Consider the following 16,000-nt stretch of genomic DNA (forward strand, 5'->3'; position numbering starts at 1 on the left):
ATCCTTTAAGACGCTGCCCAAGACGCTGATCCTTTAAGACACTTTGCGCCTCCAATTGGTTTGTGGCCAGGCAAGCAGCCAATCAGCAGCCAATTGGCAGCTTGGGGGTGGACTGACCAGCAGAGGGGCCAATCGGGAGGCGCTTTGCGCCTCCCGATTGGGCCCTCCGCTGGTCAGTCCAGGGGAAGGGGCCTATCGGCACCCTTCCTCATCCCGGACAGGGCCCGCCTTCGGGGCCCTTACTCTTTTATTTAGTCCGCGGCGCCGCGGGGCTGTGTTAAAGATAGTAGGAGAGGAAGAAATGTTATTTAAGCCTATAGTATGAAACACTGTAAAACTTACTGCAACATTCAGTCTTATAAATATTAATAGACATGAGTTGGTGGGTTGTCCACTGAAGGTCAAATTAAATTCCCATAGGTGTATGTGCCAGACTTCAGTTTGTTAAGGAAAAGATACTGGTAAGTCTTGGGGCTCCCAAACTGGGAGGAAGGGTAGAGTTCATTTCACAGGCTTGGACTATTACCTGGATGTCTCCCCTCTTGCAGAACTTCCAAAAACACAAACATCAGAAATGTGAACATAAATCTCACCCAGTTTACAAAGTGCTCTGGAGTTTTGAATTTTTGTCTGTGATTCCAGTATAGCTGTAATTTCCTCTCCATGGTATAGTTGATGCAAATCCCTAGCTCCTATTTCCAGATTTGTCATTGCCTTCTTAATGTTTTCCACCAGGTTCAGTTTGTATAAAACAGCTAAAATATATCCAGTCTTTCTCTCCAGCACAGTGTAGTGGTTAAGAGCGGCAGCTTCTAATCTGATGAGCTGGGCTTGATTCCCCACTCCACATGCAGCCAACTGGGTGACCTTAAGTTCGCCACAGCCCTGATAGTGTGTTCTGACCAGCAGTCCTGTAAGATCTCTCTCAGCCTCATCTACCTCACAGGGTATCTGTTGTGGGGAGAGGAAGGGAAGGCGGTTGTAAGCTGCTTTCAACAGTGAAAAGCGGGGTATAAAAACCAACTCTTCTTCTCCTCTTTGCACCTTGGCAATGGCCTGCCAAGTTTCAGAGGGCTAGCAATGGTACCCTGAAACTATGGGCATAGATTGGAGTAACTCTGCAGAAGACTGTACTGTTAATCTGTTGGCAATAACAAACAAAACTTCACTAACAAAATCACAACTGTTGAAATAAGAAATCCTACCTTATGCTCTTAATGTACTTGTCTACAATTTTGAAATGCCACCTAAAAACTGTGATATGTGATATCACATTTTCTGATAGCAGTGAGAATTCTGACAGCAAAGTGAAGATTACCAAAGTAGGAAATCTGGTTGAAAAAAATATGGTTGTTATTGTTGGAATATGCAAGATCTATAATGTGTGTGATTCAACAACACAAGAAGAATATCCTACAGGGGGCATCGGAGGAGAGTTAAGTTCAGGAACTTCCTGATATTTTTCAAATTATCTTCTCCAGTGTCTTGATTGGCTCTTTGGACACAGCAAGAAGAATGAACAAATGAACAAAGAAGATAGTTCTTCTTATATTCTTTTAAGCAGCTTGGTGCTGTGCTTTCTTTGGAAGTTTAAACTATGCCAACAGTTATGATCATGGACAAAGTGCAAAAACAGGATTGTAAAAAGAATAATCTACGTTTACAGATTTCTGGAATAAAATATTTTATGTAGACAGCAAAGAAGTAAGTACTGAATATGATATAATGTTTGTATGATAATATTTGAAAAAGGAATTTAAACAGGAAAAAATATAACAAAAGTATGATAATTTTGTTTGGTATCATACAATTAAAAAAAATAATGTCAATTTAAGGTATTGTGTAGTTATAAGTAGGTCATGCACTTCTAACAATATATAGGTTGTAAATGGTTATTTTGAAATCTTAGAGAAACATTTTAGTGAAGTGTGGACTGAAATATCTAGGATGTTCCTTAGAAAATATCTACTTCCTATAATTAGGCAAAACCTCAGAAGTTCACATTCTATACAACATCTTTACTATTTAGCGTCTCCTTTCACCTTATTCACTAATGTCTCAAGTCTGCTATTGGTAGTTCAACCCAAGCAATGGGCTAACAACATGTTTCTCCTTATACAGTTCCAAATAATTAGAACAATAATAAAAAAACTGAAACAATACCAACAGTTTATATTTCTTAAGAAAAAGTTCCTATGACAGACGGGTAGCAGATAACAAATTAATTTATATAATCTTCTGTTTTTATTTGCGGGAATGCAATGGTAAGCTCTATGTATTTATCACAGCATATGTGAGATGCCAGTTCTATACTATGAAGCATTGGAATAAAACTATCTTTGGCAGTATTCTCAACCCTCCCTCTTTTTTTTCAATGTTGTTCAATGTACACTTCAATACACACTTCAATATTAAATACATATATAATATAATTCATTTTAACGAGCAACATTCATGGTATCAAAAAGATTACACTTTGAAAAAGAACAACTGGGTCAGCTAAACCCACAGGGCCCAGTGCAAATTTAAAAAAAACGTAAAGTCACAGACAATTACTGCACAGCACATCATGTTGGCATTGTGACATACAGCAAACTGAATTAAGCTGAGTCTTACATTCAAATGCTTATGTGTTCTGCTTGTTATTCTTAAGAGTACTACTGATTTGCCTTCTTATAAGGACAACTGTATCACTGAATTTAAGATTTTGACTGCAACAAACATTTGGTAGGTGACAGCTGATGCTAAAATCAAGAGGTTGACCAATGTGCCTCAGAAACTCTAATTTGGTGTCATGATAAACCTTGTCCTGGTGCTATGTCAACAAGTTTTATACCTGTGTATTCCTCCTTTCTTTTCCCCTCATATATTGTGGGTCAATTAATTATTTATCCATTAATGCAAATTATTTGAAATTTGAACTATGGTTTGTATTCTTGGTACAGAAAAGCAAGTTCAACTCACAGCATGCAAGTTTCAGTATAAAGACAAACAATGATTTTTACTGTAGAGGAGATAGCCTGTGAGAAGAGGAAGGTCGTAAAAACACCAAACGCATTTAAACTGAACCAAACTATTATTTGGTATGACATCTGAAGTACTCTATTTTCCAACCCTTTACAGAAATTATACCTTATCCCTGATCTAGAAGCAACAACTGGTTAAAAATGCAGCGGTCAGGGTTCTCACGGGAACACCTTGGAGGACCCACATCTGGCTCGTGCTCCAACAACTGCACTGGTTACCAGTTGAATCCCCAATCAAGTTTAAGATCTTGGTAATTACCTTTAAGGCCATATGTGGTCTGGACCAAGTGTTTCTGATGGACCACTTCTCTGCCTATGCCCCCCGCTTCTTTGCCTATGCTCTAGCTCAGCTGACTATAACCAGCTAAGGATCCCTGGCCCCAAGGATGCATGTTTCACCTCAACCAGGGCCAGGTCATTATTTGTCCTGGCTACCACTTGGTTGAATGAGCTCCCAGAGGAGATCTGGGCCCTTTTGGAGCTAGCACGGTTCAGCAGGTCCAGCAAAAAGGAGCTCTTCCACCAAGCATTCAATTAAGGTCAGTGGCAACATCTACTGGGCCCCAAGAAGCCCCTCTCTTTTCAATATGCCCACTAGTGTCATCGCAGGCAATCCTAATCTGACTGCTTTTCAGGATTGTGATTGAAATGTTAAAGTTACAGTTGTTAAAATTGTTATTATTATTGTTGATTTTGAGGATGTAGTTACTGAACTCATATTGTATTAGTTGCACAGTTTCATGTTCTCTGTAAACTGCCCTGAGCCACAGGAGAGGGTGGTCTAAATGTAAGAAATAAATAAATAGACAAACAAACTGCAATAATAAAGAAACATAATTAAGTATACATAATACATTAAATGAAGTTTTAATTAAGTGATAAAGGAGCTCTTAATTTTTAATGTATATTTGGTACACCAAAGAAATATATACTACAACTTTGTTTAAGACAGGTATTGCCAGTTTTTATGATTGAATATCTTTAACAATCGCTGCAAACTTTGCATCTATTGCACTCCTCTCTTTAATCTTTAATTATATCATCTAATTATATATGATCTTACTGAATCGGTTTTATGCCAATTTTAACATGTTGTGCCAATTTAAACATGTCGTGGGTGGTTTATAAATAATCCAATCCTTTGTCTCGTCTGTTCCAGCCAGAAACTGCACTCCTGCTGGTCAATACATGGCCGTAACTTACTCTGACGCGGTGGAGGGCGGGAGTGAAGAAGGGATACGTCTGGTACCTTCAGCTTCAGGCGTATGTGCTGCGCAACGGCAGCACGCATGCCAGTCAGGGCGGGTCCTCAGCATGCCCATTTAAGGTGTCACGTGCTGAGGACTCAGCCTCTTTGCCAAACACCTGAACAACTTCCCGCCTGTCCACCCTATGATAAGGTTATAATGTTGTAGTTAAGCTTGTATTTGTATTAATCATTATTTCTTATTGATGTTCATCATAACCGCAGGGTTTGGCATGAGTGAGAGCCCATTTGAGGGGAAGCAGTGTGTGACTGTATTCCCCAGGGTATGGGACCTTGTTTGGCAAAGCTGCCTGGGAGTCAGCCAGAGTGGTTTGTGCCCTTTGGCCCTTCTTTACAGGCAGCTTCCCAGATTAGACCAACTCCCGAGGGCATGGGGTCCGCTTTCCCAGTGGAGAAATGAGACAGACTCCTTGTTCCTCAGGAATTGGTATGGGATAGCAGTCAACGGACTGCATAGGTGAGGGCCCCCCCTCATGCTATGCCAACTATGTTAATAAAGATTGTGGCCATGTTTAAAGCCAATCCTTTGTCATGATTTTCTTTCAACCAGAAACTGTACTCCTAGTAGTCAATAATAAAATCAAAAGATCATTTAGCACAACCTGCATTTCCCATTCCTAATCTCTTTAAACCTATCATACTGGACAAAAATAGTTCAAAAGTAATTATATACAAAAGCTCTCATAACACACAAAAAGACTAATTCATAGTATGGTCATTGTATCAAAGGTGATTATAAAATCTGAGTTATGTGCATTTTTCTGAGATCCATTTTTTCCTTAGCAGTAACAAAAACCTGTGAATTATATATCAATAATTTCCAACAGCTTTAATATAGAACTTTATGAGTGCATCTCAGTCATCCTGAGTTATCAGCAACAGTGCAATGTGATTTCTATGGATAGAAATGTTGCTTATGTCTCTAAACTCAACAGTTAATCCAATTAGAAGTTTAGCTATTTTTACACAACGGAATTAATTGTGAATGAAGTGTAATTGCAAAATGACCAATTATCTTTCAAATACAATGGACTACCAGTCCTCCAGGCTATAATGACCTTATAGTACTATGTTCACTCTCTGGAAACAATTTTTGTGACACATAATACAGTCTGTGGAATCTTCAACCCCATTAAAATTTTGAAGTTTGGAAGGAATTCCTTTAAAATATGAAAAGCAGTATGTTTTCAAATTTACTATGGCATAATAAAAATCCCTAAAGTTCCTTCTGTTGAATAGGTAGCACATATTTTGTCTTGACTTCTTATAACCAAGATCTTAGCTAAATTTGAATTCTTTTTGCACAGCTTTAGCTACCTGAGAGCTGAAGAGAAGAATCACAACTATAACTCCATTTTTTTTTTGTATCTGTCTCTTCCTTGTCCCTCACTCTTGACACCTCATAAAATTTCCTCCTCTCTCTATCTATACATATGCTGGGGGGGAGAGGAAAATAAATCAGAATAGTCACCCCTAAGGAGTGCCTAACATAAACAAACATGAACCTAAAGGATGATTTTTCAGGAAAAGATTCCCACACGTTTCTGTGAATTTTATAAATGTGATCCTCAAAGTGATTTTTTTACCTAAAATTTGTTTATACTGGTCTGTAGCTTCCAAAGTGTGACTGAAAATGCAACTAACAATAAAAGGGTTCTGAAGACATTTTTATTTTGCCCTATTCCCTTACTCATGGCAACCCACCTATCAGAGAACCGAGCCTGAGTCCCCTTCGGTTATTGCTCCTGGTCCTCTGTATGGAACACCTGAACAACTTCCCAGCAAAATCAGACATTGTACAAACGTGTAAAGGTTTACTACATTATTTAAAAAATTGCCTATATAAACAGAGATATTAATTCCACAAGGCCTGTAAGTCAGCTATGCCAGGCCTAGGGATGAAGAGCCTAAAACCATCTGATCTATTGGCTTCAATGTCAGAATCCCACCCGCCAACCAGTAATGGACCATCTTTGTAAGCCCCCTTCCTTTCCATGATTGGAAAGCGGGTAACCATTTAAAATACTTTAATATTATGAGTTAATGTCTCTATTTAAATTTATATTTTATATGTGTTTTATATGTCACTAGTAAATAAGCCCGCTGTCTCCTAAATACAACGGGCGCTAGGGGCCATGAGACCCTTCCTGGGCTGGCTGGCAGCATTCCCACCAGGCCCCCCGCAGGTGAGGCCGGCCAGGTGGCGGCCTGGGAGCCTTCCTACCGTTGGTGGTGTCCGCGTAGATCTGAGCGTCGGAGGTGGGCTCAGGAGAGAGCGGGGTTGGGCAGTTCATTGGCGGCGGCGGGTGTGGGGGCAGGCGGGGCCGGGTGCCTGTCGTGGCGTCCGCATCCTCCGGGCAGCGGCTCTCTCGTGATCGGCGGCGGGTGGGCAGCGGCTCTCACGGCGGGCTTTGCGGGCGGTCAGCGGCTCTTGGCAGGGCGTGCGAGCCGCGGGCGTCACGTCATCGTCTTGCTGCTGGCAGCGGTAGGCGGGCGCAGCCACCGGCTCCCGCCTCTTGGGCCTGGCCGTGGGTGGGGCGTCTTCTCAGCGGCTGCAGAGCCTGTTGGCTCGTGCGGCCGGCTATGGAGCAAATGGCGGGAGCTGGGCGAAGCTGGGCGAGGCTGGAGAGGGTAGGCTCGGGAGAGCGGGGTCGGGTGGCTTGTTTGCGGTGGTGACGCGGGCGCGCGGGGCCAGGTGCCTCTCACGGCATCTGTGTCCTCCAGGCACCGGCTCTCTGGCCATCGCCGGCCGGTGGGCAGCGGCTCTCGCGGCGGGCTTTCCCTCTGGTCTGCGGGTGTTGGCAGGGTGTGAAAGCCGTGGCGCCATCCTCTTGCTGCCTCTTGGGGCTGGCCGTGGCTGGCACGTCTTCTCGGCGGCCGCAGTGCCTCTCTGCTCGTGTGGGCGGCCATAGAGCAAATGGCGGCGCTTCGCGCCTCCCGATTCATCAGTCCGGCGGCAAGGGACCAATTGCGAGCCACGCGTTGCCGCTGGACTGACAATTGGAGGGCCCAATCGGCAGGCGCAGAGGAAGGGGCCTATCAGCACCCTTCCTCATCCCGGACAGGGGCCGCCCTCGGGGCCCTTACTGCTTTATTTATTCCTCTCCACGAGGAGCGGTTAAAGATTTTCATAGAATCATAGAATCATAGAGTTGGAAGGGGCCATACAGGCCATCTAGTCCAACCCCCTGCTCAACGCAGGATTAGCCCTAAGCATCCTAAAGCATCCAAGAAAAGTGTGTATCCAACCTTTGCTTGAAGACTTCCAGTGAGGGGGAGCTCACCACCTCCTTAGCAGCCTATTCCACTGCTGAACTACTCTGACTGTGAAAAACTTTTTCCTGATATCTAGCCTATATCGTTGTACTTGAAGTTTAAACCCATTACTGCGTGTCCTCTCCTGTGCAGCCAACAGAAACAGCATCCTGCCCTCCTCCAAGTGACAACCTTTCAAATACTTAAAGAGGGCTATCATGTCCCCTCTCAACCTCCTTTTCTCCAGGCTGAACATTCCCAAGTCCCTCAACCTATCTTCATAGGGCTTGGTCCCTTGGCCCCAGATCATTTTCGTCGCTCTCCTCTGTACCCTTTCAATTTTATCTACGTCCTTCTTGAAGTGAGGCCTCCAGAACTGCACACAGTACTCCAGGTGTGGTCTGACCAGTGCCGTATACAATGGGACTATGACATCTTGTGATTTTGATGTGATTTTAACCCATGTTAACCCATGAGGGGAATTTCCTCATGGAATTTTGCTATAAGGCTCCTGCAACTCCCAGCATCAACCTGAGCGAGTTCTGAGGGGGCAGCGAGAGCAAGGGGAGTTGGAACTTTCCATATACAAGAGCATTTTACACCCACAGCTTGTAGGATCCAAACAAATATCATTAATTGCTATTAGGCTTACAAAACATTTATTTTCCTGTTTATATAGCACCCTTCCCTGAGGACTATAAATTACATTTCTATCTCATCTCACTCAAAACATAGAAACAAATGTTGAATTATTTTTGATATAAAGGCATAAAAGTGTCTTCATTTTCTAATACATTTTGATTTTCATGAGAGACTGAGATGCTTTAGATGCTGCTTAAGAATATCAGCTTAGATGCAGATCACATTCATTAATATCAAAAATTGATTTAGAAAACAGGAAGAGAAAAATAAATCAAACGATATTATGTGTTAGATGTGACTGATATAGCTAAGAAAATGGATATATTTTATCAGAAAATAGTAAATTCAAAGGAATACTGCCAATCTAATGGTTTGAAAGCTGTGAAAAATTATAGAAGATGGATGTATTGGTCAGTAGTAAAAAGAAGTTGGCTATTCTGTATGTTCAACCTGTATTGCTTCTTGTTCAATATATAAACCCTAATCCAACTCTTCATAGACTGTTTACGCACTGTGAACATCACTGCCTGAGCTCCCATGCAGGAGCACAAATCAGGGGCAGTTGAGGCGCACAGGGCCAAATGCTCCCCCGTGTGGGTGCAGAAAGAGGTGGTGCAACCTGCCACGACTAAAACTCCAGCTTGCAGCCTGGCATGAAACCTCCAGTGCGTAAACAGTCCTATGTATTTTATGTGCCTAGTAATCCTGGACTGTGAATGGACATGTGAATTCAGATGAATATGTATAATTTAAAGCAGGGTTGTATATTCTTTTACTAATGAAAACAGAACTGGATCTTACTCTTCCACTAAATTAGATCATATGATACCCTCCTGCCAAATGTTCCTCCAACAGGAGTATTTTGCCACTTCTTGACAGAAAAGAGCAAAACTACTATTTATGTTCAGCTTTCCAAATTAATTTCACTGCTTGGAACCAAAACAGATGTGACCTTGGAAGATACGTAATCATCCCAAAGTTTTCAAAATGCTATAACTCCTACACTAGTAGATCACAATTAGGTTTGGGACATGCGCACAGTGAGAAATATTTAACTTTTCCACCTCACTATGGTTTAAATTAAAAGCAGAAAATTCCCAAATGCTTTGTCTTGCTCGCCTCACAAATTTCAGGGCTCCTGAATCCAGAAAGTTCTATGCTGCAGTCACTTCCATCAGGGAAAGGAATCTTTTCACTAGCCAACAGTTCTACTGCAGGTATACAAGCAGGAGCTTCTGGAGCCTATGCCCACTTCCTGATTCCTTCTCCTTGTGAGGGCAGTATGGTCTGCTCTGCTGCTGTTTCTTGCCAAAGGCCCAGCCTTTATTTATCACCCAACAACAGAATGGATTTATAGCCAATCAGATCCAGGCAGAACAGATTTCAACTGGGCCAAGACTCTTTTATGGGGAAGGGAGCAAGCAGGTGTCTTCTCAGCATACCACAATGTCAACAGTTTAAAAATTACCGTATTTGCCGGCGTATAAGACGACCCCCCAACATTTCCACTCAAAATATAGAGTTTGTCACCATTGTACATCCGCAGTGCAACCGCAGTGCCTCCGGCCCGCCTCTGCATCTCCCTGTGACTGGCACTAGTGCGCAAGTGCAAGCTCTGTGTAGACAAGTGGCAGGCCGGAGTGCCGCTGCTTCCTGCCGAGCAGAACAGGCCAGTCACTACGAAAAGGCTGGCACCCCTGTCTTGCTGTTGATGCTCACTGCAGACACGCTGATGACCCACTGCGGCCGCGCTGGATACCGTGCGATACTGGATGGTATGTAGAATGAGGTGGGCAGGCATCGGGAGGCCACTATGGGCAGCTATGTCTACCCCAACTGAAGTGCACCCGGCATTTAGGATGACCTCCCCCCCCACTTGGAGGCAGAGGGGAAAAGTAGTCTTATACACCAGCAAATACAGTATGTCTGTGTACTGGATGTGCATTCAAGGCTGTATCATGTATGTTTCCAAAGGTGGATCTGAACGTGAACACTGTCCATCCATACTGCATTACATCTATGGACACCCATCCATAGGTGGATTCAATCAATCTGCTATGACCTACTATCAGCTGTATACCCCTGGCCACAACCTGGAATAACTAATCTTATGTAATATCCTTGATGGGGTACAACTGTTTAGCAGAAAAAAATAAAAAGGAGAAAAATATTTTCAGATTATAAATTGGTAGCCTGGGATTGTAAACCTGCAGATGAGGAAGATCCTGAAGATGAAACTCAAATACTTTGGCCACCTCATGAGAAGGAAGGACTCCTTGGAGAAGAGCCTAATGCTGGGAGCGATTGAGGGCAAGAAGAAGGGGATGACAGAGAATGAGGTGGCTGGATGGAGTAACTGAAGCAGTAGGTGCAAACTTAAATGGACTCCGGGGAATGGTAGAGGACAGGAAGGCCTGGAGGATCATTGTCCATGGGGTCACGACGGGTCGGACACGACTTTACACCTAACAACAACAACAACAACAACAACAACAACAAAGTATTTAATGTTCAGTGTTCTAGGAAAAAACATAAATGATTATATTCTATTCATTGTGAAACCTATTTCTGAAAATTAAGTGAGGAATTGAATCACATGTCAAGACTGCATCCATTTTCGTAAACAACAGAATATTGCACATAATCTCCTTCCCTGAGAAAGCTGCATAGAATTATCTTTACAAGAGGGGAAAAGACTGCTATTCATATTGAATCCACATTCTCATTTTCCTATACACAACACTTCATCTATAGATCCATCCCCATATTCAAACACCCAGAACCAATTACTTGTAGCAAAACTGGCAAGCCAGTGTACTTAGAGATCATAATCAATGTTCAAGAGGGCATTTTTTACAGAGGTATTAGAAATGTAATAGAGTGGAAATGGAGGACTCCGTTATTTGGAAGAGGACTGTAGTTCCTGCAATAATTACTGTATGTATCAACTTGCTTTATACTGCAATTTCTATCTTTGTAATTCCACTTTCTGCATTGTTTATAACTTGTTTTCCAATTTTGTAATACTAATCCTATTGAATAGTTAATTGATTGTCTTATGATAGGGATGCTGCTTTCAGGCCCTAGCTCTCTGCTGCCAGCTAGCTGGCTGGCGAGTGTGTGTGTGGATTACTTCTCCCCAAAAAGGGAAGAATGCTGAAATTAAACTCAACATGCCTACATCACTCAGAAATGACACAGGCATGTGGGGAACAATACTCTAGTTTGTGGACAAAAATCTATGGTAGAAGCTAATTCTATGAGCCTCTTGTGGTGCAGAGTGGTAAGGCAGCCGTCGGAAAGCTTTGCCCATGAGGCTGGGAGTTCAGTCTCAGCAGCCGGCTCAAGGTTGACTCAGCCTTCCATCCTTCCGAGGTCAGTAAAATGAGTACCCAGCTTGCTGGGGGGTAAACGGTAATGACTGGGGAAGGCACTGGCAAACCACCCCGTATTGAGTCTGCCATGAAAACGCTAGAGGGCGTCACCCCAAGGGTCAGACATGACTCGGTGCTTGCACAGGGGATACCTTTACCTTTACCTTTTAGAAGCTAATTCTACAGAATCTAATACATAGTCCACTGCATTTTATAAACTAGATCTAATTTTCAAGTATGACTATCCCCCCCTCCCCAGTCCACACAATGGGGTAGCAGGTTTGCTAAAAAAAATCTGAGAATTTAGAAGTTACACTGTAAGAAATATGAGCAGCATTTACACCCAAGAACAGAAGGGAGTAGGGGAGGGAAGAGAAAGACTGGTAAAAGTAGGGGGGAGCAGAAACTACATGGGAAAAGAAGCACTGATGTGGGTGGGAGGGAGGGAGGATAAGACAAACATCTAGTTAGCAAAGTGACTGGGAAGGAAAATCAGGGGATTGGGCAATAGTGGGAAACATGGAGTGGAGGGAAGTAGAGAGGGGTACAGGGAGGAGGGTTCCAGAGGGAGCAAAAGATACCTGAAGAAAAAAATCAGGACAGCCCATTATAAGAAGTGGGATAAAAGGAAAAAAGAGAAAGTGTGACTATGTGTAACTGAGGAAGGAAGCAGGAACCAGTAGGAGACAAAAAGTGTTTTTTTTAATTTAGTCTGTCTGTGCATGCAACACACACTCCTTATATAACAGCATCATATATGTATATGAATTTTATTGTCTTTAACTGATTGCTTTTTATCATAATGTATAGAAAATACAGCCTCTTGATTACTCTAATTAAGAATGCCTATTACAGGCCGCTTCCATTTCCCCCCCAAGTATGAGATCTACCAAAGCAGCTGATTAGCTTGCGGCCTGGCAAGCTTCTTTCTGCAGTAGGGGTGGGGAGAGGGAAGTGTGGCCGCCGCCTGTGCAAACATGCATGTGCGGCAGGTGCGCGCATGCGCGAAACTGCCACGCATACGCATTTGCAGTCCCACCAGGCGCAAACGCGCATGTGCGGACCTGCTGCACATGCGCGGCGCCCGGATCGTCCTCCCCCCCACTGGTCCACAACCCCAAAAAGCTTGCAGACCACTGATCTACAGCTCACAGATCAAACCATTCCAAAAGGTAAAGGAATCCCCTGTGCAAGCACCGAGTCATGTCTGACCCTTGGGGTGACACCCTCTAGCGTTTTCTTGGCAGACTCAATACGGGATGGTTTGCCAGTGCCTTCCCCAGTCATTACCGTTTACCCCCCAGCAAGCTGGGTACTCATTTTACCGACCTCGGAAGGATGGAAGGCTGAGTCAACCTCGAGCCGGCTGCTGGGATCAAACTCCCAGCCTCATGGGCAAAGCTTTCAGACGGCTGCCTTACCACTCTGCGCCACAAGAGGCTCTGCACCATTAATGACCTGCAGCCCTTTCTGGATAATTGCATTTCTCTCAGCTGTTTACTTTCTTACGGAGAGCCTCCTACCCTAAATCAACTTGTCATGTATCACCTAACAAGATACAGTTCAGATATCTGAGTGCAACAAACCTAGATGCCAACTTTGGCCTCATACATACTCAGACAACACAATCACAGGACCTAATAACATACACTGTATCATCTTCTGTTTATTAACCTATTCATCCTGCAAGGTAATAGAGGCCATTATAATGCCCTTCCATTCTATATACAGGACAAATGCAAAATAATAAATGGACACAAATCTAACAAAACAAATTGTATTACTGAGACATCACTGAGTGAATATTTTAATTCTTCCTGTTCATTCTGTTGTTGATCTAAAAGTTTCAAAAGCAGAACATGCCCTGAATGGCTGAATTATTAAGGCTTATCCCCCCCCCCCCCCGAGTTTGAACAAGTTCAGATTTTTCACTCACTATAGCTGCTAATATCTTCCTATATACTAACAAGGAGAAAAATACCCCGGTGCACACGGTACACCCTGGAATTGTTTGTGCGCATGCATAACTCCAGGGGCAGAAAGGTTCTGCTGTGACTCACAGCAGTGGAGGGGGGGAGGGGAGTTTCATTGCACAAAGTTGGGATAGTGTGACAATGCTATCCCACCATTGTGGGGGTGAAAAAACACCCTGTTTGGCTCCACAACTCCATGAAGCACCATGGAGCCAAATGGGCCAGAATATGGTTGGAAAGTATAGCTGTGTAAACACCCATCTAGGGCATGTCCGCTTCCTACCCCCTCTAGGCCCATCATTGGCCATTTTGGAAAAGTTGGCATGTTAACATGACCATATATGATCATATTTGGTAAACAACCAATTTTAAAAACATATAAAATTAATTAACCCCTACCCATTCAGGAATCCCTTCGAGGGCCATCAAGAAACCCTAGGGTTTCATTAAACCTTGGTTTAGAAAGTTTGCTATAGAGACTGTATTGTGCAGTGATATCCTTTTTCAAACTGTTCAATAAACGTGTATTTTTACAAAGGTCTGCTTCATTTGTGTGTATATAATCTTGAGGACCCACAGGGCTGGATGGCGCTCAGGTAAAAAGAAGTAGTGACTCAGATGGACCCTGGCATACCTCTCTAATTTTCTGTTTGCGTCTGCTTGTTGTGCTTTATCACTCTCCTAGATTACATTTTATATTAATCCTATATATCTATATCTATCAACTGTTGGGAGTGATCCTTGCCCACTCAGAGTGGACTGAATACTATTTTGGTTGCATCTATTTTCAATTGACCTCCCTTTAAATTTTATATTGACCCCCTGCTTTTATATTATTAATGTTAATGCATCAACTTACTGGATATGCATATCATGCATCTGATGAAGTTGGGTTACAAAAGCAGCAGAATAAATTTTACTAGTGTCTAATGTGCCTCTGGATCCCTGTTTCCTTTTTTCCCCAATCCATGATCTATCCTTCTTCAAAAGAGGTAAATCTCTCTGTTTTAATTCAAAATGCCACATGGTGTTGCTTAGGTATGGGTATAAAAATGATTCAAATATTTTAAATGAACTCTCTACTCTAGAAGAAATCTGAATTAATATGCCCTGTATCATTTCTGAACAATCTAGACACCATTCCACTCTGGCACTGATTTTAGAACTCATTTTACATTTAATTAGAAAGCTGTAGACAAATATGAAAAATATTACAAGTGGTGGTTTTTATCTAGTATTAGTTTAAATGGTTCAACTGAAATTAATCATAAAATGATAATTAACATTAGATTGAGCCACTTTCTAAGAATAAGGTATTGTAATAGTGAATTTTCAGGTATTATTCATTCCATTTAATCCTTCCCTGTCCCTCTTAGAAACACTGCTCTATGTGTGTACAATTTCCTTCTGCTGATGCCTTTTCCCATCAGATTTTCTGCCAGATGCAGATAGTTATATATACCCAATCACATGCATAAGGCATGCCCTCATAAACTGTAAGGAATCTAAAACAAAACTTAAATTGCATTTGTCTAATTTTTAAAAATGATTAACATAAACTCATCAAAACATCAGAGTAGGCCATTGTTAGTATCTTGGATGGGAGATCACCAAGAAAGACCAGGGTTTACTAAATAGAAGAGGAGTCACTATGAGTCAACTGTGACTTGACAATACTTTACAAAACCAGGTGCTATTATGCACTCAGTTTTTCACCAAAGTCAGGTCACTGAACCTGTTAAATCACCCTTTTAAATCTCACCTTTTAATAACAGGCATGTGTTTTTTTGCATACCATATTAGACCAAAGTAAACAATTATGCATTTGAGAAAGATCTCCTCATATGGGAGGGTACTAGGAGCACATTGGTAGGCTGTGGTCGGCAGCAATGTCACCTGACTGAGACATGCTGCTGGCACAGCCTCATGGGAATAATAATTCATGGGCTTTCCATTCAGCCATTGGTGTAAGACAGTTCAGGGGAGGAGACAGAAAACACAGTAACATTTATGCATGCCATAGACAGTATCCCTGGAACTGGTGTAAATGAAAAAGTCATAGCAAAGCAAATTTATAATACTGTGAGGAAATGATGCAGAAAATGCCATGAGGAGTGAGTGCCATGCAGAATCAAAAATACTACAATGGGTTTTCTATGGTGAAACCAGTGCCACATGCAGAATTTATTTTAAAGTCTTTTTTGTAGACTTTATGTGGTGTTTCCTGCCATGCATAATAGCCTCCATTCAAAAAACAATGACCTTTACTCTTTCAACAAACCTGGCATCCAATAGCATCCTTAAGATTAACAAAGATTTATTCAAAGTGTGAGCTTTTGTGCATGTACATTTCCTCTGACAAAATCAGTTCATAGAATCATAGAATCATAGAGTTGGAAGGGGCCATACAGGCCATCTAGTCCAACCCCCTGCTCAACGCAGGATTAGTACTAAGCATCCTAA

At 42.4% G+C, this 16,000-nt stretch overlaps 1 protein-coding gene and 1 long non-coding RNA gene across 15 annotated transcripts in view; one reads left to right on the forward strand and one right to left on the reverse strand.

Annotated features, from left to right (window-relative positions):
• GRIP1 (glutamate receptor interacting protein 1) overlaps positions 1-16,000 on the reverse strand; it is a 380,704-nt gene that overhangs the window by 232,615 nt on the left and 132,089 nt on the right. The window lies entirely within an intron of this gene.
• LOC143839092 (uncharacterized) lies at positions 38-5,154 on the forward strand. Its single transcript, XR_013231600.1, has 3 exons — positions 38-1,704; positions 3,124-3,565; positions 4,186-5,154. It is a non-coding gene; the product is annotated as an uncharacterized LOC143839092 (long non-coding RNA).

Source organism: Paroedura picta, chromosome 5 (assembly GCF_049243985.1).
Source record: "Paroedura picta isolate Pp20150507F chromosome 5, Ppicta_v3.0, whole genome shotgun sequence".
NCBI lineage: Eukaryota > Metazoa > Chordata > Lepidosauria > Squamata > Gekkonidae > Paroedura > Paroedura picta.